General features: G+C 45.5%; 1 long non-coding RNA gene across 1 annotated transcript in view; it reads left to right on the top strand.

Moving 5' to 3' along the window:
- LOC140735299 (uncharacterized) overlaps positions 1-26,976 on the top strand; it is a 44,741-nt gene extending 17,765 nt beyond the window's left edge. The window contains exons 2-3 of the long non-coding RNA XR_012100730.1: positions 22,005-22,163; positions 22,514-26,976. This is a non-coding gene — a long non-coding RNA (uncharacterized lncRNA). The remainder of the gene's footprint in view (positions 1-22,004; positions 22,164-22,513) is intronic.
- The last annotated feature ends 269 nt before the right edge of the window (positions 26,977-27,245 follow it).

Genomic DNA, 27,245 nt, shown 5'->3' with positions numbered 1-27,245 from the left:
ATTTGACATCACAAAGGAGCAGCATCATGATTACCTCATGTGACCTTTCAGAATTGGATTTAGACTCTGTCATCCAGAGATAACAAAAGAATTAGCAGCCATCTGTGCATCAGGCTCTCAGCGTCAGCTAGAGATTCTATCATATAAACATCTGACAGATCCGTGCAAGATTCTTTTGCACACTGTATGCTAATAGAACGACTGAATAAGAGAAAAACTGTTAAGCACAGATCTGTAGAAAGTAATTATTGAGTTAATGTTTCAAAATCTGATGTCTGCATCCTGGATTTCGAGCCACACAGGACTGACGAGCCTCTATAGACGTAATCCTGTGGTCTGATACAGCAATCCGAATGTGCAGGAATGTAAGAAGCTGCAGAGAGCAATGCACTCAGCCCAGTACATTACGGGCTAATCCCTCCCCAACTTTGTTAGTGTCTACAGGAGGAGCTGCCTCAAGAAGGCAGCGTCCACCATCAAAGAGCCCCAACTATCCGGGCCATGCCATCTTCACACAGCTTCCATCATCAAAGTGCCCCACCATCCAGGCCATGCCATCTTCACACAGCTTCCATCAACAGAGCTCCCACCATCCGGGCCATGCCATCTTCACACAGCTTCCATCAACAAAGAGCTCCCACCATCCGGGCCATGCCATCTTCACACAGCTTCCATCATCAAGGAGCCCCCACCATCCAGACCATGCCATCTTCACACAGCTTCCATCATCAAAGAGTCCCACCATCCAGGCCATGCCATCTTCACACAGCTTCCATCATCAAAGAGTCCCACCATCCAGGCCATGCCATCTTCACACAGCTTCCATCATCAAAGTGCCCCCACCATCCAGACTATGCCATCTTTTCACAACGCCCATCATCAAAGAGTCCCCACCATCCGGACCATGCCATCTTCTCACAACGCCCATCATCAAAGAGTCCCCACCATCCGGGCCATGCCATCTTCACACAGCTTCCATCATCAAGGAGCCCCACCATCCGGGCCATGCCATCTTCACACAGCTTCCATCATCAAAGAGCCCCACCATCCAGGCCATGCCATCTTCACACAGCTTCCATCATCAAAGAGCCCCACCATCCAGGCCATGCCATCTTCACACAGCTTCCATCATCAAAGAGCCCCCACCATCCAGACCATGCCATCTTTTCACAATGCCCATCATCAAAGAGTCCCCACCATCCGGGCCATGCCATCTTCACACAGCTTCCATCATCAAGGAGCCCCACCATCCAGGCCATGCCATCTTCTCACAGCTTCCATCATCAAGGAGCCCCACCATCCAGGCCATGCCATCTTCTCACAACGCCCATCATCAAAGAGCCCCACCATCCAGACCATGCCATCTTCTCACAACGCCCATCTTCAAAGTGCCCCACCATCCAGGCCATGCCATCTTCACACAGCTTCCATCATCAAAGTGCCCCCACCATCCAGGCCATGCCATCTTCACACAGCTTCCATCATCAAAGTGCCCCCACCATCCGGGCCATGCCATCTTCACACAGCTTCCATCATCAAAGTGCCCCCACCATCCAGGCCATGCCATCTTCACACAGCTTCCATCATCAAAGTGCCCCCACCATCCGGGCCATGCCATCTTCACACAGCTTCCATCATCAAAGAGTCCCACCATCCGGGCCATGCCATCTTCTCACAACGCCCATCATCAAAGTGCCCCACCATCCAGGCCATGCCATCTTCTCATAGCTACCATCAGGCAGAAGGTGCAGAAACCTGAAGCCCCATTCTTCAAGAACAGATACTCCCCTTCAACCATTTGGTTCTTGAACCAACTGGCACAACCCTAATGACTACATTTAGCTTCACTACCACTACTTTGATCACCTTGAACTAAAATTGACTTTTTTTTGTTTTGATTGCATTCTTTCTTTTAAACATTGTGTTTAATTTATGTTTTTCTTGTGAATGCTGCTTCAAAGTTCAAAGTAAATTTTATGATCAGAGTACATAGATGTCATCACATACAACCCTGAGATTCTTTTTCCTACGGGCATATGCATCAGATCTATAGAATAGTGACTATAACAAGATCAATGTATACACAAAGTATAAGGAATAAAGTAGATGAGCTTGAGGCTCAGTTGGAAATTGGCAAGTACGATGTTGTGGGAATAACAAAGACATGGCTTCAAGTGGACAGGGCCTGGGAAATGAATATTCAAGGATATACATCTTATCGAAAGGACAGACTGACTGGCAGAGGGGGTGGGGTGGCTCTGTTGGTGAGGAATGATATTCAGTCCCTTGCGAGGGGGGACATAGAATCTGGGGATGTAGAGTCAGTATGGATAGAACTGAGAAATTCTAAGGGTAGAAAGACCCTAATGGGAGTTATCTACAGGCCCCCAAACAGCAGTCTGGATGTAGGGTGTAAGTTGAATGAAGAGTTAAAATTGGCATGTCGCAAAGGTAATGATACAGTTGTCATGGGGGATTTCAACATGCAGGTAGACTGGGAGAATCAGAATGGTACTGGACCCCAAGAAAGGGAGTTTGTGGAGTGCCTCCGAGATGGATTCTTAGAACAGCTTGTACTGGAGCCTACCAGGGAGAAGGCAATTCTAGATTTAGTGTTGTGCAATGAACCAGATTTGATCAGGGACCTGGAGGTAAAGGAACCATTAGGAGGTAGTGACCATAATATGATATGTTTTAACCTATAATTTGAGAAGGAGAAGGGAAAATCGGATGTGGCAGTATTACAGTTGAACAAAGGGAACTATGGAGCTATGAGGGAGGAGCTGGCCAAAGTTCAATGGAACAATACCCTAGCAGGGAAGACAGTGGAACAACAATGGCAGGTATTTCTGGGAATAATGCAGAAGGTGCAGGATCGGTTCATTCCAAAGAGGAAGAAAGATCCTAAGGGGAGTAAGGGGTGGCCGTGGCTGATGAGGGAAGTAAAGGGCAGTATAAAAATAAAAGAGAAGAAGTATAACATAGCAAAGATGAGCAGGAAACCAGAGGACTGGGAAGCTTTTAAAGAGCAACAGAAGATAACAAAAAAGGCAATACGTCAAGAAAAAATGAGGTACAAAGTTAAACAAGCCAAGAATATAAAGGAGGATAGTAAAAGCTTCTTTAGGTATGTGAATAGCAAAAAAATAGTTAAGACCAAAATTGGACCATTGAAGACAGAAATGGGTGAATTTATTATGGGGAACAAGGAAATGGCAGATGAGTTGAACAAGTACTTTGGATCTGTCTTCACTAGGGAAGACACAAACAATCTCCCAGATGTAATAGTGGTCAAAGGAACTAGGGTAAAGGATGAACTGAAGGAAATTTATATTAGGCAAGAAACAGAGTTGGATAGACTGTTGAGTCTGAAGGCTGATAAATCCCCGGGACCTGATGGTCTGCATCCTAGGGTACTTAAAGAGGTGGCTCTAGAAATTGTGGACGCATTGGTAATCATTTTCCAATGTTCTATAGATTCAGGAACAGTTCCTGTTGACTGGAGGGTGGCTAATGTTGTCTGACTTTTCAAGAAAGGAGGGAGAGAGAAAACAGGGAATTATAGACCGATTAGCCTGACATCAGTGGTGGGTAAGATGCTGGAGTCAATTATAAAAGATGAAATTACGACACATCTGGATAGCAGTAGAAGGATCAGTCCGAGTCAGCATGGATTTATGAAGGGAAAATCATGCTTGACTAATCTTCTGGAGTTTTTTGAGGATGTAACTATGAAAATGGACAAGGGAGAGCCAATGGATGTAGTGTACCTGGACTTCCAGAAAGCTTTTGATAAAGTCCCACATAGGAGATTAGTGGGCAAAATTAGGGCACATGGTATTGGGGGCATAGTACTGACATGGATTGAAAATTGGCTGGCTGACAGGAAACAAAGAGTAGCGATTAACGGGTCCCTTTCGGAATGGCAGGCTGTGACCAGTGGGGTACCGCAAGGTTCGGTGCTGGGACCGCAGCTGTTTACAATATACATTAATGATTTAGATGAAGGGATTAAAAGTAACATTAGCAAATTTGCTGATGACACAAAGCTGGGTGGCAGTGTGAAATGTCAGGAAGATGTTATGAGAATGCAGGGTGACTTGGACAGGTTGGGTGAGTGGGCAAATGTATGGCAGATGCAGTTTAATGTGGATAAATGTGAGGTTATCCACTTTGGTGGCAAGAACAGGAAGGCAGATTACTATCTAAATGGAGTCAAGTTAGGAAAAGGGGAAGTACAACGAGGTCTAGGTGTTCTTGTACATCAGTCAATGAAAGCAAGCATGCAGGTACAGCAGGCAGTGAAGAAAGCTAATGGCATGCTGGCCTTTATAGCAAGAGGAATTGAGTATAGGAGTAAAGAGGTCCTTCTGCAGCTGTACAGGGCCCTGGTGAGACCCCACCTGGAGTATTGTGTGCAGTTTTGGTCTCCAAATTTGAGGAAAGACATTCTTGCTATTGAGGGAGTGCAGCATAGGTTCACAAGGTTAATTCCCAAAATGGTGGGACTGTCATATGTTGAAAGATTGGAGCAACTGGGCTTGTATACACTGGAATTTAGAAGGATGAGAGGGGATCTGATTGAAACATATAAGATTATTAAGGGATTGGACACGCTGGAGGCAGGAAGCATGTTCCCGCTGATGGGTGAGTCTAGAACTAGAGGCCACAGTTTAAGAATAAGGGGTAGGCCATTTAGAACAGAGATGCGGAAAAACTTTTTCACCCAGAGAGTGGTGGATATGTGGAATGCTCTGCCCCAGAAGGCAGTGGAGGCCAAGTCTCTGGATGCATTCAAGAGAGAGTTAGATAGAGCTCTTATAGATAGCGAGGTCAAGGGATATGGGAAGAGGGCAGGAACGGGGTACTGATTGTGTATGATCAGCCATGATCACAGTGAATGGCGGTGCTGGCTAGAAGGGCCAAATGGCCTACTCCTGCACCTATTGTCTATTGACTATTGTCAATGAAAGATCAGGTAGACAACAGTGCAAATGCAGATATAAATAAATAGCAATAAATAACAAGAGCATGAAATAACAAGATAAAGAGTCCTTAAAGTGAGATCATTGGTTATGGGAATATCTCAATAGATGAGTGCAGTTCTCCCCTTTTAATCAAGAGCCTTGAAAGGAGGTAACTGTTCTTGAATCTGGTGCTTACATAACACTATGTGTCTGTGATGCTACTACAAGTAAGTTTTTTCATTGGACCTGTGCATATGTTCTGGAGTATATAGCAATAAACTTAACTTTGGCTTTGACTTAACTAACATTATGTTGACTGGAATAATAATACTGCTTTACTTATTACTGTCATATAAAATACTGATTCTGATTATATAAATCTCTATTCAAATTAATACACTTGCACTGGTTAACTGTCTTCAGTCGGATCCCTTATAAGCCTAATCACAAATCCAGACTGAGGACTGAGTCATCAGCAGCATCAGTTTGATTTCTAGTTCTCATTTTATCTCCGATGAAATAAAGAAAGTATTGATTCATTGTAACACACACACACACACACACACACACACACACACACACACACACACACACACACACACACACACACACACACACACACACACACACACACACACACACACACACACACACACACACACACACACACACACACACACAGAAACAAGTTCTGGAAATCCAGAAAAACACACACAAAATGCTGGAGGTCTGGCAGCAACTATGGAAATTAATAAACAGTCGATATTTTGGGCCGAGACCCTTCCTCAGGACTGGAAAGGAAGGGGGAAGATGCCAGAATAAAATGGTGGGGAGAGAGGAAGGAGGATAGATATGTAAAGTCAGGTGAGTGAGAAAGGTAAAGGGCTGGAGATGAAGGAATCTGATGGGAGAGGAGAGTGGACCACAGGAGAAAGGGGATGGGACCCAGTGGGAGGTGATAGGCATCTGAGAAGAGGAAAGAGGACAGAACAGGGAATAGAAGAAGAGAGGAGAGGGAGGGAAAATTTGATTTTAGCGGGAGAAATTAATGTTCATGCCATCAAGTTGGAGGCTACCCAGACAGAATATAAGATCTTGTTCCTCCACCCTGAGGGTGGCCTCATCATGGAACAAGAGGAAGCCATGGGCCGACATGTTGGAGCGGGATGGAATGGGAATTAAAATGTTTATCCACCGGGATGGAGCGGAGCTGCTCAATGAAGCGGTCCCCCAACTTACGACAGGTCTTGCCATTGTAGAGGAGGTCGCATTGGGAACACCGAACACAGTAGACGAACCGGACAGATTCGCTGGTGAGCACAAAGTTGTGGAAGAACCCGGCAGGTCAGGCAGCGTCTGTGGAAAGGAATAAAGAGTCAGTGTTTCAGGCCATTCTTTCCATAGAAGCTACCTAACCTGCTGAGTTCCTATGATGGGATTTGTATGAAGAGCATTTGATGGCTCTGGGCCTACATTCACTCAAATTCAGAAGAATGAGGGGTGACCTCACTGAAACCTATCGAATGGTGAAAGGAATCGATAGAGTGGATGAGGAGAGGAAATTTCCTATGATGGTATTGTCTAGGACTAGAGGACACAACCTCAAAATAGTGGGCTGTCCTTTTAGGACAGAGATGAGGAGGAATTTCTTTAGCCAGAGAATGGTGAATCTGTGGAATTCCTTGCCACAGGCAGCTGTGGAGGCCAAGTCTTTATGTATATTTAAAGCAGAGGTTGATAGATTCTTGAATGGTCAGGGCATGAAGGGATACGGGAAGGAAGGTAAGAGATTGGGGCTGAGAGGAAAAATGGATCAGCCATATTGAAATGGCAGAGTAGACTCGATGGGCCAAATGGCCTGATTCTGCTCCTACCACTTAGGATCTCTTATGGTCTCCTCCTTGATGGTAACAATGAAAAGAGGGCATCCTGGGTGATGAGGGTACTGACAGATGCCACCTTTTAAAGACGTCGCCTTTTGAAGATGTCCTGGATGCTGGGGGGAGGGGGGGTAGGGGGGAGCTAGTACCAATGATGGAGCTGGCTGAGTTTACAACTTTCTGTAGCTTTTTCTGATCCTGTGCAGTAGCTCCCACCTGCCCTCCCCCACCCCCCCATACCAGACGGTGATGCAACTAGTTAGAACGCTCTCCACGGTACATCTGTTGAAATTTGCAAATGTCTTTGGTTACATTCCAAATCTCCTCAAACTCTTAATGAAATATAGCTGCTGTCATGCCTGCTTTATAGCTGCATCAATATGTTGGACGCAGGATAGATCCTCAGAGATGTTGACACCCAGGAACTTGAAATGGCTCACCACTTATCTGCTCACATAAACTTTGCTGATTCATCTGCTCTTTGTTGGTCCCTCTTCAAAGTTCAAAGTAAATTTATTATCAAAGTACATATATGTGCGTTGCAGCTCTATTGTGGCACCTTAGCCGCAGGTATACAGAAAGTTTGGTGGAAGTCAAAATCTGTCTGGTGGAATAGAAAAGGCTTGCAGCAGGCTGCTTTGAAGAACAGATGCCTCCACCAAGAGTGTGAATGTCAGAAGTGCAATAAATGTTGACAGAGCAAAGTGTGAGAGTTCAGTCACGAGGGCAGTGGGTGAATCAGATGGAAGACATAGCAACGTATCGCTCACGGACATGATTTCCATGGTCATCCAGGACAGTTTTCATGGATGTCTTTGTGACCATCTTCACTCCTTATCCATGATTCTTCACATGATGGTTTCCATGGCAACAATGTGATTCAGTCCTAGCAATCAGAGTTCTCAGTTCAGTGTTAAACTGAAACTGCAACTCCCTGTGTTATACAATTACTAAACATTTGCTTTAACAACTCAGCTCAATAAGTTGTGGATGGGATTCCCTTAATCACCCCAGTGAGGATAGCCATGGTGTCAAAGAAGGATACAGCACAGATCCCTTCAGAACACCCCAACCATCAACCAGCCATTTGAACTGCAGAGCACCGCAACAGGCACTTCAGCTCACAATGTCTGTACTGAAAATTATGACAAGCATAACTAAATCGTTTCCATCTGTACATGATCCATATCTCTCTGTTCCCTGTATATTCAATTCCAATCACTCTTGAGAATGCAGAAACGGCCACAGTGGCCATGGCTAGCGCGAACCTTGGGCCAGACCGAATCTTCAGGCCGGACTGAAGTGGCAGGGCCCAGGCCCGAGAGCAGAAAACAAACTGATGTTTATGTGCTGAGCCAGATTAAAAAGATTAAGGTGTTGAGGCAGAGGGCAAAGGATGAGCAGGTGCTCGGCTCACAACTCCGTGAGACTTTACTCGCCTCAGCACTGAACTGGTTCCATGGCTGTGGCCTGCAGCCATGGGGCTCCGGGACTGGTCCAGCACTGAACTGGCTACATGGCTGTGGCCTGCAGCCATGGGGCTCTGGGACTGGTCCAGCACTGAACTGGCTACGTGGCTGTGGCCTGCAGCCATGGGGCTCTGGGACCGGTCCAGCACTGAACTGGCTACGTGGCTGTGGCCTGCAGCCATGGGGCTCCTGAACTGGCTACGTGGCTGTGGCCTGCAGCCATGGGGCTCCTGAACTGGCTACGTGGCTGTGGCCTGCAGCCATGGGGCTCCTGAACTGGCTACGTGACTGTGGCCTGCAGCCATGGGGCTCCTGAACTGGCTACGTGGCTGTGGCCTGCAGCCATGGGGCTCTGGGACCGGTCCAGCACTGAACTGGCTACGTGGCTGTGGCCTGCAGCCATGGGGCTCTGGGACCAGTCCAGCACTGAACTGGCTACGTGGCTGTGGCCTGCAGCCATGGGGCTCCGGGACCGGTCCAGCATTGAACTGGCTATGTGGCTGTGGCCTGCAGCCATGGGGCTCTGGGACTGGTCCAGCACTGAACTGGCTACGTGACTGTGGCCTGCAGCCATGGGGCTCCGGGACTGGTCCAGCACTGAACTGGTTCCATGGCTGTGGCCTGCAGCCATGGGGCTCCGGGACCGGTCCAGCACTGAACTGACTACGTGGCTGTGGCCTACAGCCATGGGGCTCCGGGACCGGTCCAGCACTGAACTGACTACGTGGCTGTGGCCTGCAGCCATGGGGCTCTGGGACTGGTCCAGCACTGAACTGGCTACGTGGCTGTGGCCTGCAGCTGGTTCCATGGCTGTGGCCTGCAGCCATGGGGCTCCTGAACTGGCTACGTGGCTGTGGCCTGCAGCCATGGGGCTCTGGGACCGGTCCAGCACTGAACTGGCTACGTGGCTGTGGCCTGCAGCCATGGGGCTCCGGGACTGGTCCAGCACTGAACTGGCTACGTGGCTGTGGCCTGCAGCCATGGGGCTCTGGGACCGGTCCAGCACTGAACTGGCTACGTGGCTGTGGACTCACCTTCGGGGACTCTGCAGTTCATGTTCTGTGTATTATTTATTTGTTTTTTTTTATTGTTTGCACCATGTGTCTTTTTTTGCACATTAGATATTTGACAGCCTTTATTGAGTGGGAATGTTTTGTGGATGCCATTGTGTTTCTTTGTTTTGTGGCTGGCTGCAAGACAATAAACCTCAAGGTTATTCCCTAACATACCTCAAGGTATGTTATACATACTTTGATAATAAATGTACTTTGAACTTTGAATTTCAATTCCATTCCATCATATACATGTGCCAGTGTAAAAGCCTCTTAAGGTGACTGCTTCCACTACTACCCCTGGTAACCCATGTCACCCCGGTAACCAGCCTGAGGAAATCAACCTGACTGACTCTGTGCTTCTGATAGTTTTAAAAACCTCTAAGACCCAAAGTAAATTTATTACTGAAGTACTATATGTCACCATATACTACCTTGAGCATATGGTGCCAGGCTGTATCAGCCCTTGCCCTTCCCTTGGACAACATCGGTGGCGTGCAGAGGGGAAACTCGCTGCATGGGTAACTGCCGGTCTTCCATACGACCTTGTCCAGGCCTGCGCCCTGCAGAGGGCACAGATCCATAGTCTTGCGAGACTAACGGATGCCACACTACCTTGATATTCATTTTCTTGCAGGCATTCACAGTAGAATAGGGAAATACAAAGAGAATCAATTAAAAACTACACACAAAGACTGACAAACAACCAATGTGCAAAAGAAGACAAACTCTGCCAAGTATAAATAAATAAATAATACCGGGGATACTTATTTTCAATCTCCCTCCTATAGGAAGAACAACCCAACTTTCTCCAGCCTTTCCTTATGGTTCAAACCCTGTAATCCAGACAACATCCTCATGAACCTCTTCTTCACCTTCTCCACAAGATCCTTATCCTTCCTATAATGGGGTGACCAAAACTGCACACAATACTCCCACGTGCTGACCAACTGGCATTTATATAGTTGCACTTTGCTTCCTTACTTTCACAATCAACAGCCCAAACAATGAGAGGAAACATTAACTAATGTTAAATAAAATCAAAGTGGAGCTTATCATTTTCTGCACAAATCTATGTGTGCACAGGTTCAATGAAAACTTAGTTGCAGCCTGATCACAGGCACATACAGTCCTGTGCAAAAATCTGAGGCTCGTATATGTAGCTGGGGTACCCAAGACTTTTGCCCAATATTGTACTTGTCCATGTGGAGCAGAGAGCGAGTTTGCACATCTGGCGGGAGGAATGGGTGTTGGGAATGGTGAGGGTGGAGCCCCACGGGAGGGGTGTGGGACAGGTGGCAGAGAAGGAGTGCCAGGAGTGGGGGGGGGGGGCACCAGTGCAGACACACATCAGCCAAGGTCATTTGATTCCAAACAATTAGTTAATTGATCATTACAGAATGTCTCTCTGGTGCTTTCAGCTCCCTCCCCTTTCCCTTCCCCTTTTACCAGCCACGGTTCCCCTCTCCCTGGCCCCTTTCCCACTCTCAGTCCACAGTAGAGACCCATATCAGAATCACCTGGGTCATAATCTTTTGCAACAACAGCAGCAGGACAGTCAAATACATAAAGTTACTGCAGCAAGGGCACAAATATGCACACCAGCTATATATGTTTGCCTAAGACTTTTGCACAGTATTGTAGCTTCAGATAAATAATATGAATTGTACACATTTTTTACAAGAAAGCACAATTGGAAGGAAAAGAAGCTCATTTTAGAGGGAAATGGTCAAAGTGGTCATGGTGGTGATCAGGGCTTTGCAGGTTGGTTTAAGAACTGAATGGTTGAAAGGAAGTAGCTGTTCTTGAGCCTGGTGGTGTGGGACTTCAGGCCTTTGTACCTCCTGTCCAATGGAAGTTGGAAGAAGATGGTGTGGTCCAGATGGTGGGAATTTTTGATTCCCACCTGGTATGACTGTTCTACAGATGCGCAATAGAGAGCATCCTAACAAGCTGCATCATTGCATGGTATGGAAACTGCTCTGTGGTGGGCAGGAAGGCTCTGTAACGGGTAGTGAAAAGTGCCCAATGCACCACCAGCACCAGCCTACTCACCATCAAGGACATTTATACAGAAAGGTGCTGGAAAAGGGCCAGGAACATCATGAAGGATCCCACCCACCCTGCTCATGGACTGTTTGTCCCACTCCCATCAGGGTACAGCCTATGTAGAATCCACACCAGGACCACCAGACTCAAAAACAGTTACTTTCCCCAAGCAGTAAGACTGACCAACACCTCCACCCACTAACCCACCCCTCCACACCCCCAACCACCACTACTTCATCATTTCCTGTCGGAGTCACCTAACATCACTTTATGGATATACTGTACAATCAACTTATGTATATAAGTTATCTTGTGTATTTATATTTATTGTGCTTTTTTCTGCATCATATCTATTTTGTTCTCCTTTACACTTGTGTACTAGAAATGACATTAAACAATTTTGAATTCAAATAAATCTTGGGATCTTTGATTTTTAGCCGGAGGGTGGTGAATCTGTGGAAACCGTTGCCACAGGTGGCTGTACAGGCTAGATCATCGGGTGTGTTTAAGGTGGAGGTTGATAGGTTCTCGATTAGTCAAGGCAAGAAAGGTTACATGGGGAAGGCACGAGAATGGGGTTGAAAGGGAAATAGATCAGCCATGATGAAATAGCGGAGCAGACTCAATGGGCCAAATGGCCTAATTCTGCTCTGATGTTGTATGGTCTTATGAATCTTAAACAATCTTGAATTGACATTGCCTTCTGAAGACAGCGCGTTCTGCAGATACTACTAATGGTGGGGAGTATGTGCCTGTGATATATTAGGCAGAGTCTCTTGCTCATTTCCTGTCCCAAACCATCATCGGGATTCTTTCAACAGTACATCTGTACAAGTTTGTTAGAGTGTTCAGTATAAGAGATCAGCTGCCAGTAATGCCCAACCCCCCCACCCCCCATTCCCCATCTCCTTTTCCCTCTCTCACTTTATCTCCTTGCCTGCCCATCGCCTCCCTCTGGTGCTCCTCCCTCTTTTCTTTCTTCCATGGCCTCTGTCCTCTCCTATCAGATTCCCCCTTCTCTAGCCCTGTATCTCTTTCACCATCAACTTCCCAGCTCTTTACCTCATCCCTCCCCTCCCAGTTTCACCTATCACCTTGTGTTTCTCTCTCCCCCCTCCACCTTTTAAATCTACTCCTCATCCCGGGTCATTGGCGCTGTAAATTGTTACACTAATTGCTACGTTACCCTGCCTCCCATCCAGTAAGACCATCTTTAACCACAGGGGTAGAGAACTCCAAGTAAATCACGGTATCTGTGATTTCCAGCCAAGGATGGGGGTGAGGATAATTCTTTAAAATTACTTACCAGATGTTGGAGCTATCATTTATTGTGTATCTTTAATTACAGTTGAGAAGCTGTCAATGGATCAAATTCCTGAGCTGTTGTTTCAAGATTGTTTAATGTCATTTCCAGTACACAGTGAAGGAGAATGAAATAATTGTTACTCCGGATCCCATGCAGCACAAAAAAGCAATAAAATAAAGTACACAATAATAAAACAACACTCAGATAAAAAATACATTAATAAAAATTACAATAAATATAAATACATAGCATAGCTTATATACATAGATGGATAACACACACAAAATGCTGGTGGAACACAGCAGGCCAGGCAGCATCTATAGGGAGAAGCACTGTCAACGTTTTGGGCCGAGACCCTTCGTCAGGACTAACCGAAAGGAAATTCAGTAAGAGATTTGAAAGTAGTGGGGGGAGGGGGAAATGCGAAATGATAGGAGTAGACCGGAGGGGGTGGGGGTGGGGTGAAGCTAAGAGCTGGAAAGGTGATTGACGAAAGTGATACAGAGCTGGAGAACACGAGGAAATCTGCAGATGCTGGAAATTCAAACAACACACACAAAATTTCCTCGTGTTTGCTACATAGATGGATTGTATGTCCATAGGGTGACACTAGGCACAGAAGTGTCTGTACACAAGGTGACTGGCAGGAAATGATAAAGTAGTGGAGTCTGGGGTCTGGGGGGTGGGTTAGTGGGTGGAGGTGTTGATCAGCTTTACTGTTTGGGGGAAGTAACTGTTTTTGAGTCTGCTAGTCCTGGCCTGGATCACCAGATGCCAGGGTAGTAAAATGGTTAATGAACACTGTGCTATTACAGCTCATTGAATTGGGGTTCAGAGCTCAGTCCTGGTGTCCTCTGTAAGGAGTTTGTATGTTCTCCCCGTTGAATGCTTGGGTTTTCTCCGGGTGCTCCGGTTTCCTCCCACAGTCCAAGGGCGTACCGATTGGTCATTGCGAGTTGTCCCATGATTAGGTTAGGGGTAAACTGGGCATTGCTGGCTGGCTTGGCTCGAAGGGCCAAAAGGGCCTGTTCTGCACTGTATCTCTGAATAAATAAAGATAATCCAGACTCAAAATAGTAACCCTCCTGGTGAAAGTGCTACTGCAGTGCTGTTCCAGGATTTAGTCCTAGTGACAACTAAGGAATACACTATGCTTCCAAGCTTAACATCTGGAAGAAAAGGTCCTTGCCTCGGACTAGGTAGCAAAATCTTCATGGGAGGATGGTGAGAAAAGGAGAGGGGAGGGGGAGAAAGAGAGTGAGAGAAAAGGAAAAGGAGAGAGAGAGAAAAAAATGATAAAGGGAGAGGATGGAGAAGCAGAAAGGGAGAAGAAAGTGAGAAAAGAAAGATTGGAGGGAGAGAGAAAGAAGACTAAGAGAAACACAAGGGCATCATATTAAATTGATTGAAGGAAAGTGTAAGGAGGATATCAGAGGTAAGTTTTTTTACACAGAGAGTGATGGGTTTGTGGAATGTGCTGCCAGGGGTAGGGGTAGAGGCAGATGCATTAGGGCTGTTTAAGAGACTCTTCGGCACATGGTTGTGACAAAAATGAAGGGCTATGTGGGAGGGAGAGGTTAGATTGATCTTCCGGTAATCTTTGCCACCCTTACTAAGCAAGAACCTATCAACCTGCACTTTAAATATACCCAATGACTGGGCCTGTGCTGGATGGGCGGACGGACGCGCGCGCGCGCACACACCTGCTGCTGACGGATCATCAGCTTGGTGAAAGACACCCTTTCGGTCTGCCTGAAACTTGTTGGTCTGCCAGCCCATCGAGATGTCCGTGGAGGAATGCTGCTGCCGACTGGCACATTCCAGGCTGTGTGAGTACGTGCTGAGGGACGCACAGAAGCTTGATGCAGCCACCTGAAGGCCTCGGTGAGGAATGACCACAGTATAGGGTTCTTCTGCCATTAGACGGGGTGGGGCAAGGTTAGGTGAGGAAGCCCTTCAATTATTACAGTAGTGTATCACCCCAGGGAACTCCGCCATGGACAGTCCCAGCCCGGCTATGAAAGGAGAAGGGTTGGCCATGGGGATAGTAACCCCATCCCGTAAAAATCCCTTTCTACAGAAACGTCGTTATAAGTTCCAAAGACCTCATCCCTGGGAGAGGAAGGATCTTTGAAGACGGGTTGCACCTGGGTTCAACCTGAAAGACCGGCCCAGGTTAGGGGGCTCTGGTCAGCTTCCTTTGGTGCCTATGCCCCAGTAGGGGTGATGGGATTAACACACACCACCCCAGGAGGCCACGAGAGTGATAACAGTGCTATTGGTTTTATGAAATACAATTGAACAGTGCTTAATGCTTTGTCTGTGAAAGTTAAAATGAACAGGCATTACACGATTTATTCTGGTAGTTTTTTTTTATTATGAATAAAGTTTATTTTGATTTTTAAAGAAGTTCTAAGGGAGAAATAAAGTTCCGAAATAAAGATGGAGCAATAACATTTTTCTCTGTCCCAGTGTGAATGTGGAGAGTAATTGTTTTAAGTTACAAGGTGTATGAGCAATGGTTTGATTTCCCGTGTAGACGATGCCTGCCTGAAGCCAGCACTCTCATGCTCGGCTGATTACTTCGGTGGTGGGTGGGCTGCGTCAGCAGTGGTGGCTGGAGAGACACGGAGCAGTAGTGTGAGACTGATTGAGTCCTCAGAGTTCAAAGCATCGGCTATCCCCAGTAATAAACCGGTTCTGTAAGTCTAGTTTGTTCCCTAGTCTGAAAATACTCTAGAATCCCCCGATACCTCAAACATACCTCCGCAGCATGGCATCAAAGCACAGAAGACTGATAAGAAAGAAAAATTACTAAAGGCAAAGAAGAGAGAGGAAACTAGTTCTGTCACTCATAGGAACAAACAAATGTCACATACACAGTGCTGGAGGAACTCAGCAGGTCAGGCAGCATCTATGGAAATGAATAAACAGGTGATATTTCAGGCCAGGACCCTTCTTCAGGCCAAGAAAGGAAGGAGACTGAAGCCAGAATAAGAAGGTGGGGGAGGGGAAGGAGTACAGGCTGGCAGGTGAGAGGTGTGGGGTAAGTGGATGAAAGATGCGGGGGGGGGAATGAAGTAAGAAGCTGGGAGGTGATAGGTGGAAGAGTTAAAAGGCTGAAGAAGAAGCAATCTGATAGGAGAAGAGAATGTACCTTGGGAGGAAAGGAACGAGGAGGGGCATCAAAGTGAGGTGATGGGCAGGTGAGAAGAGAAGGGGTAAGAGGGGATCACTGATAATAATTTAATAATAATAACAAATAATCAATAGTTTAATTACAAATAACTTAATAATGTTATGAAAGTTGTTTGTATGTGCAGGTGTCCATTAGTACGGCATTTGTAACCCATACAGATTGTCCATAGGTCTTTGTGGTAGAGAACTCTTGGGGTTGGATGGTCCACTCAAGGTCAAATTGGTCATCTCTGACACAGTTGGGGGTGGGGGGGGCGCTGAAATCTCCTTGCATGCTGAGGTAGCATAATCATTGGCTGTGCATACCTGGGTAGAGGTTGGTCTCCAGAGGATACGGACACATAGATCTGGGGATGCGGAAGACTTCCCCGAGGAGAGGGAACCTTTTACAATATCACTGTCCTGAAGAGTGCAGTAGGCAGCAGGAAAAGGGGGAGGAGGCAGTCACATGAACCCAATGAACTCAGCGAGGGAGAGAGAGATGGGGGGAGATTAGAGGTGGAAAGGGAGAGGGAAAACGAGGGGAGGAGGCGGGAGAGGCAGACTTGCAGGAAGAAGGGGAGAGGGACAGGGGGCGAGAGAGAGATGGAAAGGAGAGAGAGGGAGTGAGGAAAAGAGGGAGGGGAGGGAGAAACAAGAGAAGGAGAGGGAGTGAGATAGGTAGAAAATGAAAAGGAGAAGGAGGGAAGGTTGGAGGGGAGTGGGAGAGAGAGGGAAAGGGAAGGGAAGGGGAGTGGCTGGGATGACTGAGAGAGGGAGGGAGAGGGGGAAGGATGGGAAGAGGGGGCAGAGAGAGGGGTAAGGAGGAGAAAGATAGGAGGGAGAGGGTGGAGAGGGGATGAAAGAGAGGGAGAGTAAGGGAGAGAGTGTAAAAGAGAGCAGGGGAGAGGGAGAAGGGGAAGAGGGAGGAAGTGAGAGAGAGCAGGTGGAGGAAGAAGGGTAGCAGGAAAGGGTGGGTGAAAGAAAAATAGTAAAGAGAGAAGGGGAGGGTGAGAGAATGAGGAGGTTGAGAGAGAGAGAATGAGACAAGGAGAGAATTGGGAGAGAGAAGGGGAGAGAGACAGAAATAAGGAACAGATTGAAAAAGTGTACATATAGGGAAGAAACGAAAGGGTGATTTGGGAGAGGTGGGCAGCTCCTCTTATTGATGGAAAGACCCAGTGCTCCTCGGCTTTTATCAGAAAATTTTGGTTAAAGATTCAAGTTAAACTGAGTCAGATCCAACCTCTGACAGAAGCTGAACGTTGTTTCAAGCTGTCTGATTTATTCGATACTCCAGGAGAACTTCTTTTGGCATCTCATTATCTTGACCTTGGGGGGTCCATCTGATTCCTCTTTGACAAATAAAAGGTTGCTGCTACTTGTTCCGCAGGACATCAGAGTGCAAGATTTGTACTTTTCTGACAGTCGAGCATTATCCCATCATGGACGGTCCCAAGCCCGGCTGCAAAAGGAGGAGGGTTGGACACTGGGCTAGCAACAGTATCCCATAAAAACCCAGTGCTGCAGAAACGCCAACAGAATCTCCAAAGACCTCATCCCTGGGAAAGGAAGAATACACCAAGAAAATGGGCTACTCTTGGGAAAACTTGAAAGACTGGCCCAGGACAGAGGACTCTGGCAAGCTGCTGTGGGTGGGATTGGGGTGATGGACTTGAGAAGCAGAAGAAGAAGAAGACATTCCAGCATCGAGGACATGAGATGTTTGTGTGTCTGATAACAGGGTTCCCAAAATGGAAATAGATTAATTGGAGATCAGGAGACAGAGGTACGAATAGAGGGTTCATTATTCCCAACAGGTTCTGAGTGGGGAATAAAGAACTAGTTATTCTTTACCCTGTCAAAAGCTCATAAATATCCACGTCCAGTTCACAATCTTCAGATTAGTGGACACCCTAAATCAAATGTTTTATATAGATATTAAGTTTTGGGGATGATCAGACTTTATTTGCCATCCCTAATCTGCGTATGACTGCAAGAAACTGCAGAACTGTGGACACAGCTCAGCACGTTGCAGAAACCAACCTCCCTTATATCAGGGGTCACCAACCTTTGTTTGCACTGTGGACCAGTTTAATATTGACAATATTCCTGCGGACCGGCTGACCGGTGAGGTGGGGTGTTAATCACTACCGGAATATAGGTAATAAGTGAACTAAGAGTCACTTAAAAGTAGCTAATACACTCAATTTCGTTTCTAAAATGGTTTCTCTAACAAATTTAATATTAAACACACAGCACATATTTTCCTCGCATGAATATGGTGATAAGTCAATTATAACTCACTTACAAGTCAATAGCATCATAACGTTTTAAGCAACGTTTGGATATTAAACACACTGTGCATATTTTCCTCGTATGAACGTATAAAATCATTGCACCAGTGAGAGGACCAGGTGAGAGCCAGAGGTCCCCGTACCGGGGCCACAGCGGTCACAGTCCAGAGAGAGTGGGCAACAAAAGTTTGGCTCGAGGGATGACATTCAGTTGATCTCAGCGAGGTAGCTGCTCTGGTACTTACGAAACCCTGAGCCCGAATTAGGTCGTCTGTGAATATTTTAGCACTGGGATCCCCATGAACATTCGGTGTGCTAAACCGGTTTGGAGGCGGCGCCAATCTGTCCGCGCTGCAGGCTGGTACCAACGGCACTTCCCGCCGGCTGCGCGAGGCCAACCAGTGATCCCTGGCGCGAGGGTGTCACTGCGGTTAGGCGACTGATGATCTCGCGAGGGTAATGACCTCGCGTGTGTTCAAGTTCAACAGTGGGCGTGACAGGGAACGAGGAAAGGTGCAGCTGACTCATATCGTTTCATATCACCAAATCATATCGTTTCCTCACGGCCCGGTAGCACATGCTTTGAGGCCCGGTGGTTGGGGACCACTGCCTTATATGGACTCTCCGTATTTCTCACTGCCTCAGCAAAGTAGCCAGCATAAACAAAAACCTCACCCCGTCTGGCAGAAGATATAAATAAACCTGAAAACGTGTACCACCAGCCTCAAGAACGGCTTCTCGCCCTTTGTTATTAAAGTCTTGAGCTAACCTCTTGTATGATAAAGATGGACTCTTGACTTTACAATCTACCTCATTATGATCTTATACTTTATTTTCTGCCTGCACTACACTTCCTCTGTAGTGGTTACAGTTTATTCTGCATTCTGTTATTGTTTTACCTTGTTCTACCTCAGTACTCTGTGTAATGATCTGATCTGTGTGAACAGTATGCAAGACAAGCTTTTCACTGCATCTCCGTACATGTGACAACAATAAACCAATTCCATTGCTGATACCAATTGCCCATAGGAAGACAGTGGTATATCACCTCTGACTGACAGCAGTCCCTTTGATGAATACTGTTTCAAGAGTGATGTCCAACAATGAGAAGGGATTGATGATTTAATTTGGACTTGGGTTCTCTGAATATTAATAGCTGAAAGTTCAAAGGAAGTTTATTATCGGAGTATGTATATGTTACCATTTACTACCCTGAGATTCATTTTCTTGCAGGCATTCGCAGGAAAAAAAAATAAAGAAATGTAATAGAATCTATGAAAATCTTTTCTTTCTTTCTCTCTCTCTCTCTCTCTCTCTCATGAAACTGTTAAGTTTCAGCAAGCATCAGAGGCTGCACTTGACTGCTAATTCAGCTCAATGACTGTGACACACCTTCACAGGGCAGCTGTCTACCTGCCATTGTTCACATAGAAACAGCAAATCACTTATTCCAGCTGTTACCAATGAAGACAGGCCCCCATGGGAGCTCGATGACTGCACTTTCACCTCTGTATCAGATGGCTATGTGCACCAGAGGCTCTACAGTATGACCATAGGGGAAAGGGAAGGAGGAGGGGTGCCAGAGGGAGAATTTGAGAAGAGAAGGGATGAAAGGTGAGCCAGATCATTTTTCTAATTTCCATTAATTTCTCACTGTTCCTTCTTCTCTCTTTTTCAATTCCCCATTCTGGTTCCCCTCACACCCCTTCTGTTCTCCCCACATCCCTCTTGTTGCCCTCCTCCTTCTCTTTCTCACATGGTCCACTGCCCTTTCCTATCAGATTCCTTCTTCTTCAGCCCACGACCTCATCCACCTATCATCTTCTGGCTTCTTGAATCACCCCTCTTGTACTCCTTCCTCTCTCCCCACCTTCTTATTCTGGCTTCTGTTCCCTTCTTACCCAGTCCTGGTGAAGGGTCCTGGCTGAAAACATCGACTGCTCATTTCCATAGATGCTACCTGATTTGGTGTGTGTGTGTGTGTGTGTGTGTGTGTGTGTGTGTGTGTGTGTGTGTGTGTGTGTGTGTGTGTGTGTGTGTGTGTGTGTGTGTGTGTGTGTGTGTGTGTGTGTGTGTGTGTGTGTGTGTGTGTGTGTGTGTGTCGCATCAATACAGTACTTTTTAATGTAACTCTGGCAGATAATGCCTGTCTACTGAAGAGGTTGCTAAGAGTCAACATTGTTGGTGGGCCTGGAGCTACATGTAGGCCAATCGAAATAAGGACATATCTCCCTCCCTGAAAGATATTAGTGCACTTAAAAAACAAAAAAAAATGTAAATTAATGCTTTTAATGTTAGAGATTTTTTTTAAATAATTTGAATTTAAATTTACCTGCCTTTGTAGATTTGTGTCTTTTAGTCATGTTTTTATTTAGATACAGCACGGTATCAGGCCTTTACAGCCCAATGAACCAACACCACCCAATCACACCCATGTGACCAATTAATCTACTAACTGTTGTGTCTTTGGAATGTGGGAGCACCTGGAGGAGACCCACACGGTCGCAGAGAGAATATACAAACTCCTTACAGGTGGAATTGAATCCAGGTTAATAACATTACGTTAACAGCTACACTACTATGCCATACCTAAGGCTGGGGCAATTAATCCTAGGATACTGGCAAAACAGAATCTGGAAGTGTGGTGGATAGTCTGTCAGAGGTTACAGCGGGACATCAATAGGATACAGAACTGGGCTGAGAAGTGGCAGATGAACTTCAACCCTGATAAGCATGAAATGGTTCATTTTGGTAGATCAAATTTGAAAATAGAATATAATATTAGTGGTAAGACTCTTGGCAGTATGGAGGATCTGAGAGATCTTGGGGTCTGTGCCCAAAGGATGCTCAAAGCTGCTGCGCAGGTTGACAATGTTGTTAAGAAGACACGTGGTGTGTGGGCCCTCATCAACTGTGGGATTAAGTTCAAGAGCTGTGAGGTCCCAGCTATAAAAGACCTTAGTTAGACCCCACTTGGAGTACTGTGTTCAGTTCTGGTCACCTCACTACAGGAAGGATGTGGATACTATAGAGAGAGGGCAGAGGAGATTTACAAGGATGTTGCCTGGATTGGAGAGTGTGCCTTATGAGAATAGTTTGAGTGAACTTGGCCTTTTCTCCTTGGAGCGACAGAGGATGAGAGGTGACCTGAAAGAGGTGTATAAGATGATGAGGGTCATTGATTGTGTGGATAGCCAGAGGATTTTTCCCAGGACTGAAATGGTTAACACGAGCGATCTACTTTTAAGGTGCTTGGAAGAAGGTACAAGGGGGATGTCAGAAGTAAGTTTTTCACACAGAGAGTGGTGGGTGTGTGGAATGCACAGCCAGCGACAGTGTATCTGGAGGCAGATAGGATAGGGTCTTTTAAGAGACTCTTAGATAGGTACATGGAGCTTAGAAAAATAGAGGGCTATGCAGTAGAGAAATCCTAGGCAGTTTCTAGAGTAGGTTACACAGTTGGCACAACATTGTGGGCCGAAGGGCCTGTAATGTGCTGTAGATTTCTATGTTCTATGTTCTAAAACAGCATGTATCATAGTTCATCCTGAACAGTTGCATGACAGAGGACCCTCTGATCCACGGGGATGTTCCCAGTGGCACACACATAGGCGCTATCAAGCACTGCTGAAAGGTCTTCAGCTCAGCGAAAGGTGCCCTCTGCTCTGCCCGAAACCTGTTGGTTTACGATTCTGGTTTAAGATGATGCTGGTGACCCTCAGCGACTTCTAGTTGCTGGCTAACAAAACTAGGAAATCAACTAAATACTTCGTTAACCACACATTTTCTGGCCAATGATCATTGCAGGTAATATCCTCTCACTTCCCTTTGGACCTGGAAGCAATTCGATTGAAAAGGTCAGGGTGTCGAGGCCCAAGGTGAGGTACGAGCCGGTTCAGATCACTGCTTGAAGCGGCAGAACCCATTCTTCGGACGCAGAGTTAAGCGCGGGGCCAGATTGAAAAGGTCAGTGTGTAGGGGCCCGAGGTGAGGTGGGGGCCAGTTCAGATCACTGCTCCGCGACGTTTACTCGGCTCTGCGACAAACTAACGGACTTGTGGACTTCAGTTCAGAAATGCTATTTGCTTACGGTTACTGTTTGCATGATATTTGTTTTCATTGCATTTTGGGAGTTATACAGTCTTTTTTTACGGGCATGATGTGATTTTTATTCTCTGATCATTGAGTGTTAGCCAGTCCTTTTATTTATTTATACATGCATGTTATTTTTTTGTGGCTGACTGTAAGTAGACGAATATCAAGAGTGTATAATGTATACATACTTTGATAAAAATGTACTTACTTTTGTCTTCTAGCACATTGAGATGTCAATCGAGGAATGCTGCCAACTGGTGCTGTAAAGCATCTGCAACGAGTGATGCCTCAAAAAGGCAGCGTCCATCATTAAGGACCCCCATCACCCAGGTTATGCCTTGTCTCATTGCTACCATCAGGGAGGAGGTACAGGAGCCTGAAGGCACACACTCAGTGATTCAGGAACAACTTCTTCTCCTCTGCCATCCGATTTCTGAATGGACATCGAAACCATAAACACTACCTCACTACTTATTTATTTCTAGTTTTGCACCACTTATTTAATTTAACTACTGTAATTTACAGTTTGTTTCTCTATCGTTATGTATTGCATTGTAATGTTGCCGCAAAGTCAACAAATTTCACGAGGTATGCCACTGATATTAAACCTAATTCTGATTACTCTAACTGCTATGCTACCATGCCACGCAATGGTTGACCTGATTGACCACACGCCACAGGCTCGTGTCCATGTCTGTGGTTTATGATCCAGCTGTTAACCATTGCATTACCCAACTCTAAGACAAGTGAGCTGGCACTGCCACGGGTAGCCTCTCTCCGAAATGACTAATAGGAAGCATCCTGCTTTCTGGATGTTAGTCAGAAGCACCGTGTGCTGTGCCAAGTGTATACTAAAATCCTATCCTACTACTGTGAAGGCACTGCTCCCAGGTGATGAAAACAAATAGAAGGAAGACATTTCATGCAATCAATGTGAAATTTACTCACAGAGTGAAATCAGAATTAGAACCAGGTTTATTATCACTGACATACAGTATGTTATGAAATTTGTTATTTTGCGGCAGCAGTACAGTGCCATACATAAAATATACTCTAAATTACAATAAGAAATGTAGTGTATTTGATATTTCAGTAATATTGTAAATATATTGTTTGATTAAGCATTTTTCTTTGCTTACATAGTTCATTACGGTTATATGTAAAAGTACGTGAATGGCATATGTTATCACGTCACCATGTCATATGCACATGTTTCACTTAAAGTAAAAAATAAAACTAAATGTACACGAGTTATCCACAGCTCTGGATCCATGTTTTTGCTTTCAAGTAGTTCAATGTTTTGGAGTTACAAAACGTAACGGTGGCAATGAGGAAGTTTTAGACACCCGAGATGACTATCTACCTGTTGAAGCACAGTGAGGCGTTCGAGTTTTAAGGAAGAGAGCAACACAGCAAGTGCTTATTTGGGAAGGGATGAAAATGGTTGAGTTTTTAAAAAAGGCAGAAAATGGGCTCAGTTCACAGGTTCATAAACAGTGAATACAGGGTGATAAGAAAAATCCATTGTAGTGGGGAGTGTTCATGGTGTTGCTATAGCAATCAACTCAGCAGTACTAGGGTGTGTAAAGAGAGGACAGGAGGATGAATACAGGGTCCCAGTGGAGGACTTTGTCAAATGGTGCAAGCTGAATCTTCTGCAGCTCAACATCAGTAAGACAAAGGAGATGGTGATGAAGACTAGGCCTGCATTGCTCCCTGTAACTATTGACGGTGAGGATGTGGATGTGGTGAGGACCTACAAGTACCTGGGGGTGCGCCTGGATGACAGATTTGAGTGGGGCAACAACTCAAGAGGCTGTGTCCAAGAAGGGCCAGAGTTGCCTCTATTTCCTGAGGAGACTGAGGTCCTTTGGTGTATGCAGGCCTCTCCTTCACATGTTCTACCAGTCTGTTATCACCAGTACATTTTCTATGTGGTGATGTGCTGGGGCAATGGCATCAACACGAGTGATGCCAACAGACTCAATAAACTGATTAGAACGGCTGGCTCTGTTATAGGAGTCAAACTGGACACACTGGAGGTTGTGCTAGAACAAAGGATTATATAATAATTACAGCACGGAAACAAGCCATCTCAGCCCTTCTAGTCCGTGCCAAATGCTTACTCTCACTTAGTCCCACTGACCTGCACTCAGCCCATAACCCTCCATTCCTTTCCTGTCCATATACCTATCCATTTTTTTTAAATGATGAAATTGAACCTGCCTCTACCACTTCTACTGGAAGCTTGTTCCACACAGCTACCACTCTCTGAGTAAAGAAGTTCCCCCTCGTGTTACCCCTAAACTTTTTCCCCTTAACTCTCAACTCATGTCCTCTTGTTTGAATCTCCCCTATTCTCAATGGAAAAAGCCTATCCACGTCGACTCTATCTATCCCCCTCATAATTTTAAATACCTCTATCAAGTCCCCCCTCAACCTTCTACGCTCCACAGAATAAAGACCTGACTTGTTCAACCTTTCTCTTTAACTGAGGTGCTGAAACCCAGGTAACTTTCTAGTAATTCTCCTCTGTACTCTCTCTATTTTGTTGACATCTTTCCTATAATTCGGTGACCAGAACTGTACACAATACTCCAAATTTGTCCTCACTGATGCCTTGTACAATTTTAACATTACATCCCAACTCCTAAACTCAATGCTCTGATTTATAAAGGCCAGCATACCAAAAGCTTTCTTCACCACTCTATCCACGTGAGATTCCACCTTCAGGGAACTATGCACCATTATTCCTAGATCACTCTGTTCTACTGCATTCCTCAATGCCCTACCATTTACCATGTATGTCCTATTTTGATTAGTTCTACCAAAATATAGCACCTCACACTTATCAACATTAAACTCCATCTGCCATCGTTCAGCCCACTCTTCTAACTGGCCTGAATCTCTCTGCAAGCTTTGAAAACCTACTTCATTATCCACAACGCCACCTATCTTAGTATCATCTGCATACTTACTAATCCAATTTACCACCCCATCATCCAGACCCTACGGAAAACCCTGGCAATTCTGGACAATGTTTCTCACCCTCTGCATGCTTCTTGGCTGACCAGAGGAGCACTTTTAGTAATAGACTAAGACAGCTGCACTGCTCCAAAGAACACTCTATGAGGTTATTCTTACCCTTGGCCATTAGGCTCTATAATGAGTCAACCTATAGCCGGGAAGTGATGACCTTCCCCTCCTCCTCAAGACTGCTTGAGCTAATTTATTTTTTATTCTTTCTTACTACTCTTCTAATATTTGTATATCTGTGCTCTTGTTATGTTTCTGTGACACTGTAATTTCCTTTGAGATCAATAAAGTATTCATCTATCTAAACTGAAGTGTGAAGAACTAAATGGTTGAAGGGAAGTAGCTATTCTTGAAGCTGGTGGTGCAGGACCTCAGGCTTCTGAACCTTCTGACTGAGGTGAACTGCAAAAAGATGTCTGAATGAGGACAACTCCTTACAGGCAGCAACAGAACAAAGAAACCCAAAAGAACCCATTTTTAAAAAGAAGATCAAACACCCAATGTGCAGAAGAAAAACAACTTGTGTAAATAATAAAAGTAAGCAAAAGTAAACAAATAACATTCAGAACCGAATTCACAAAAGTGAGTCAATAGACAATAGACAGTAGGTGCAGGAGTAGGCCATTCGGCCTTTTGAGCCAGCACCGCCATTCACTGTGATCATGGCTGATCATACACAATCAGTACCCCGTTCCTGCCCTCTCCCCATATCCCTTGACCTCGCTATCTATAAGAGCTCTATCTAACTCTCTCTTGAATGCATCCAGAGACTTGGCCTCCACTGCCTTCTGGGGCAGAGCATTCCACATATCCACCACTCTCTGGGTGAAAAAGTTTTTCCGCATCTCTGTTCTAAATGGCCTACCCCTTATTCTTAAACTGTGACCTGTAGTTCTGGACTCACCCATCAGCGGGAATTTGCTTCCTGCCTCCAGCATGTCCAGTCCCTTAATAATCTTATATGTTTCAATCAGATCCCCTCTCATCCTTCTAAATTCCAGTGTATACAAGCCCAGTCACTCCAATCTTTCAACATATGACAGTCCCGCCATTCCGGGAATTAACCTTGTGAACCTACGCTGCACTCCCTCAAATTTGGAGACCAAAACTGCACACAATACTGCAGGTGGGGTCTCACCAGGGCCCTGTACAGCTGCAGAAGGACCTCTTTACTCCTATACTCAATTCCTCTTGTTATAAAGGCCAGCATGCCATTAGCTTTCTTCACTGCCTGAAGCCAGTCACAGCTTATCCAGGACCTTATGAATTGCAGGCCACAGCTGTGGACTCACTTTCGTGAATTCAGTGCTGAATGTTATTTGTTCTGTTGGGTTTCTTTGCTCAGTCACTGCCTGTAAGAAAGTGAATCGCAAGGTTGTATAAAGTATACATACTTTGATAATAGATGTAATTTGAACATTGTAACTGTGACACTTTATTCAGTGTTCTGATGCACTGTTGTTCTACCCCATGAACTGAACCTGTACAACTCGTGTTCTCAGTATCATTATTACCTGCACACTTTGCCTTCTTTTGCACATTGGTTGTTTGTCAGTCTTTGCTTGTCAATAGTTTTTCATAAATTTCTTTCTTTATTTCCCTGTAAATGTCTGCAAGAAAATGAATCTCAATGTAGTATATAGTAACACATGCATACTTTGGTTAATAAATCTACTCTGAAATTTGAACTTCGTAATGAAATAATCTGTATGGACACATTCAAAACAAAGTTTTTCACTGTACCTCAGTACATGTGACAATAATAAACCAATTCACCCATTTACATTTTCCATACATGCAATGTTTGCTGAAGGAAGATATTGGGAATCAAATGACCTCGCCTGGTGTCTCAGGGCTGGGTGTGTCTGGGTGAGTCAGAGGAAATCCACACATTCCAAGGGAAGGACATACAAACCT

The sequence above is a fragment of the Hemitrygon akajei genome, chromosome 11 (assembly GCF_048418815.1).
Source record: "Hemitrygon akajei chromosome 11, sHemAka1.3, whole genome shotgun sequence".
NCBI lineage: Eukaryota > Metazoa > Chordata > Chondrichthyes > Myliobatiformes > Dasyatidae > Hemitrygon > Hemitrygon akajei.
The sequence above is the reverse complement of the archived record's forward strand: the minus strand, read 5'-3'. Positions and strand labels throughout refer to the sequence as shown.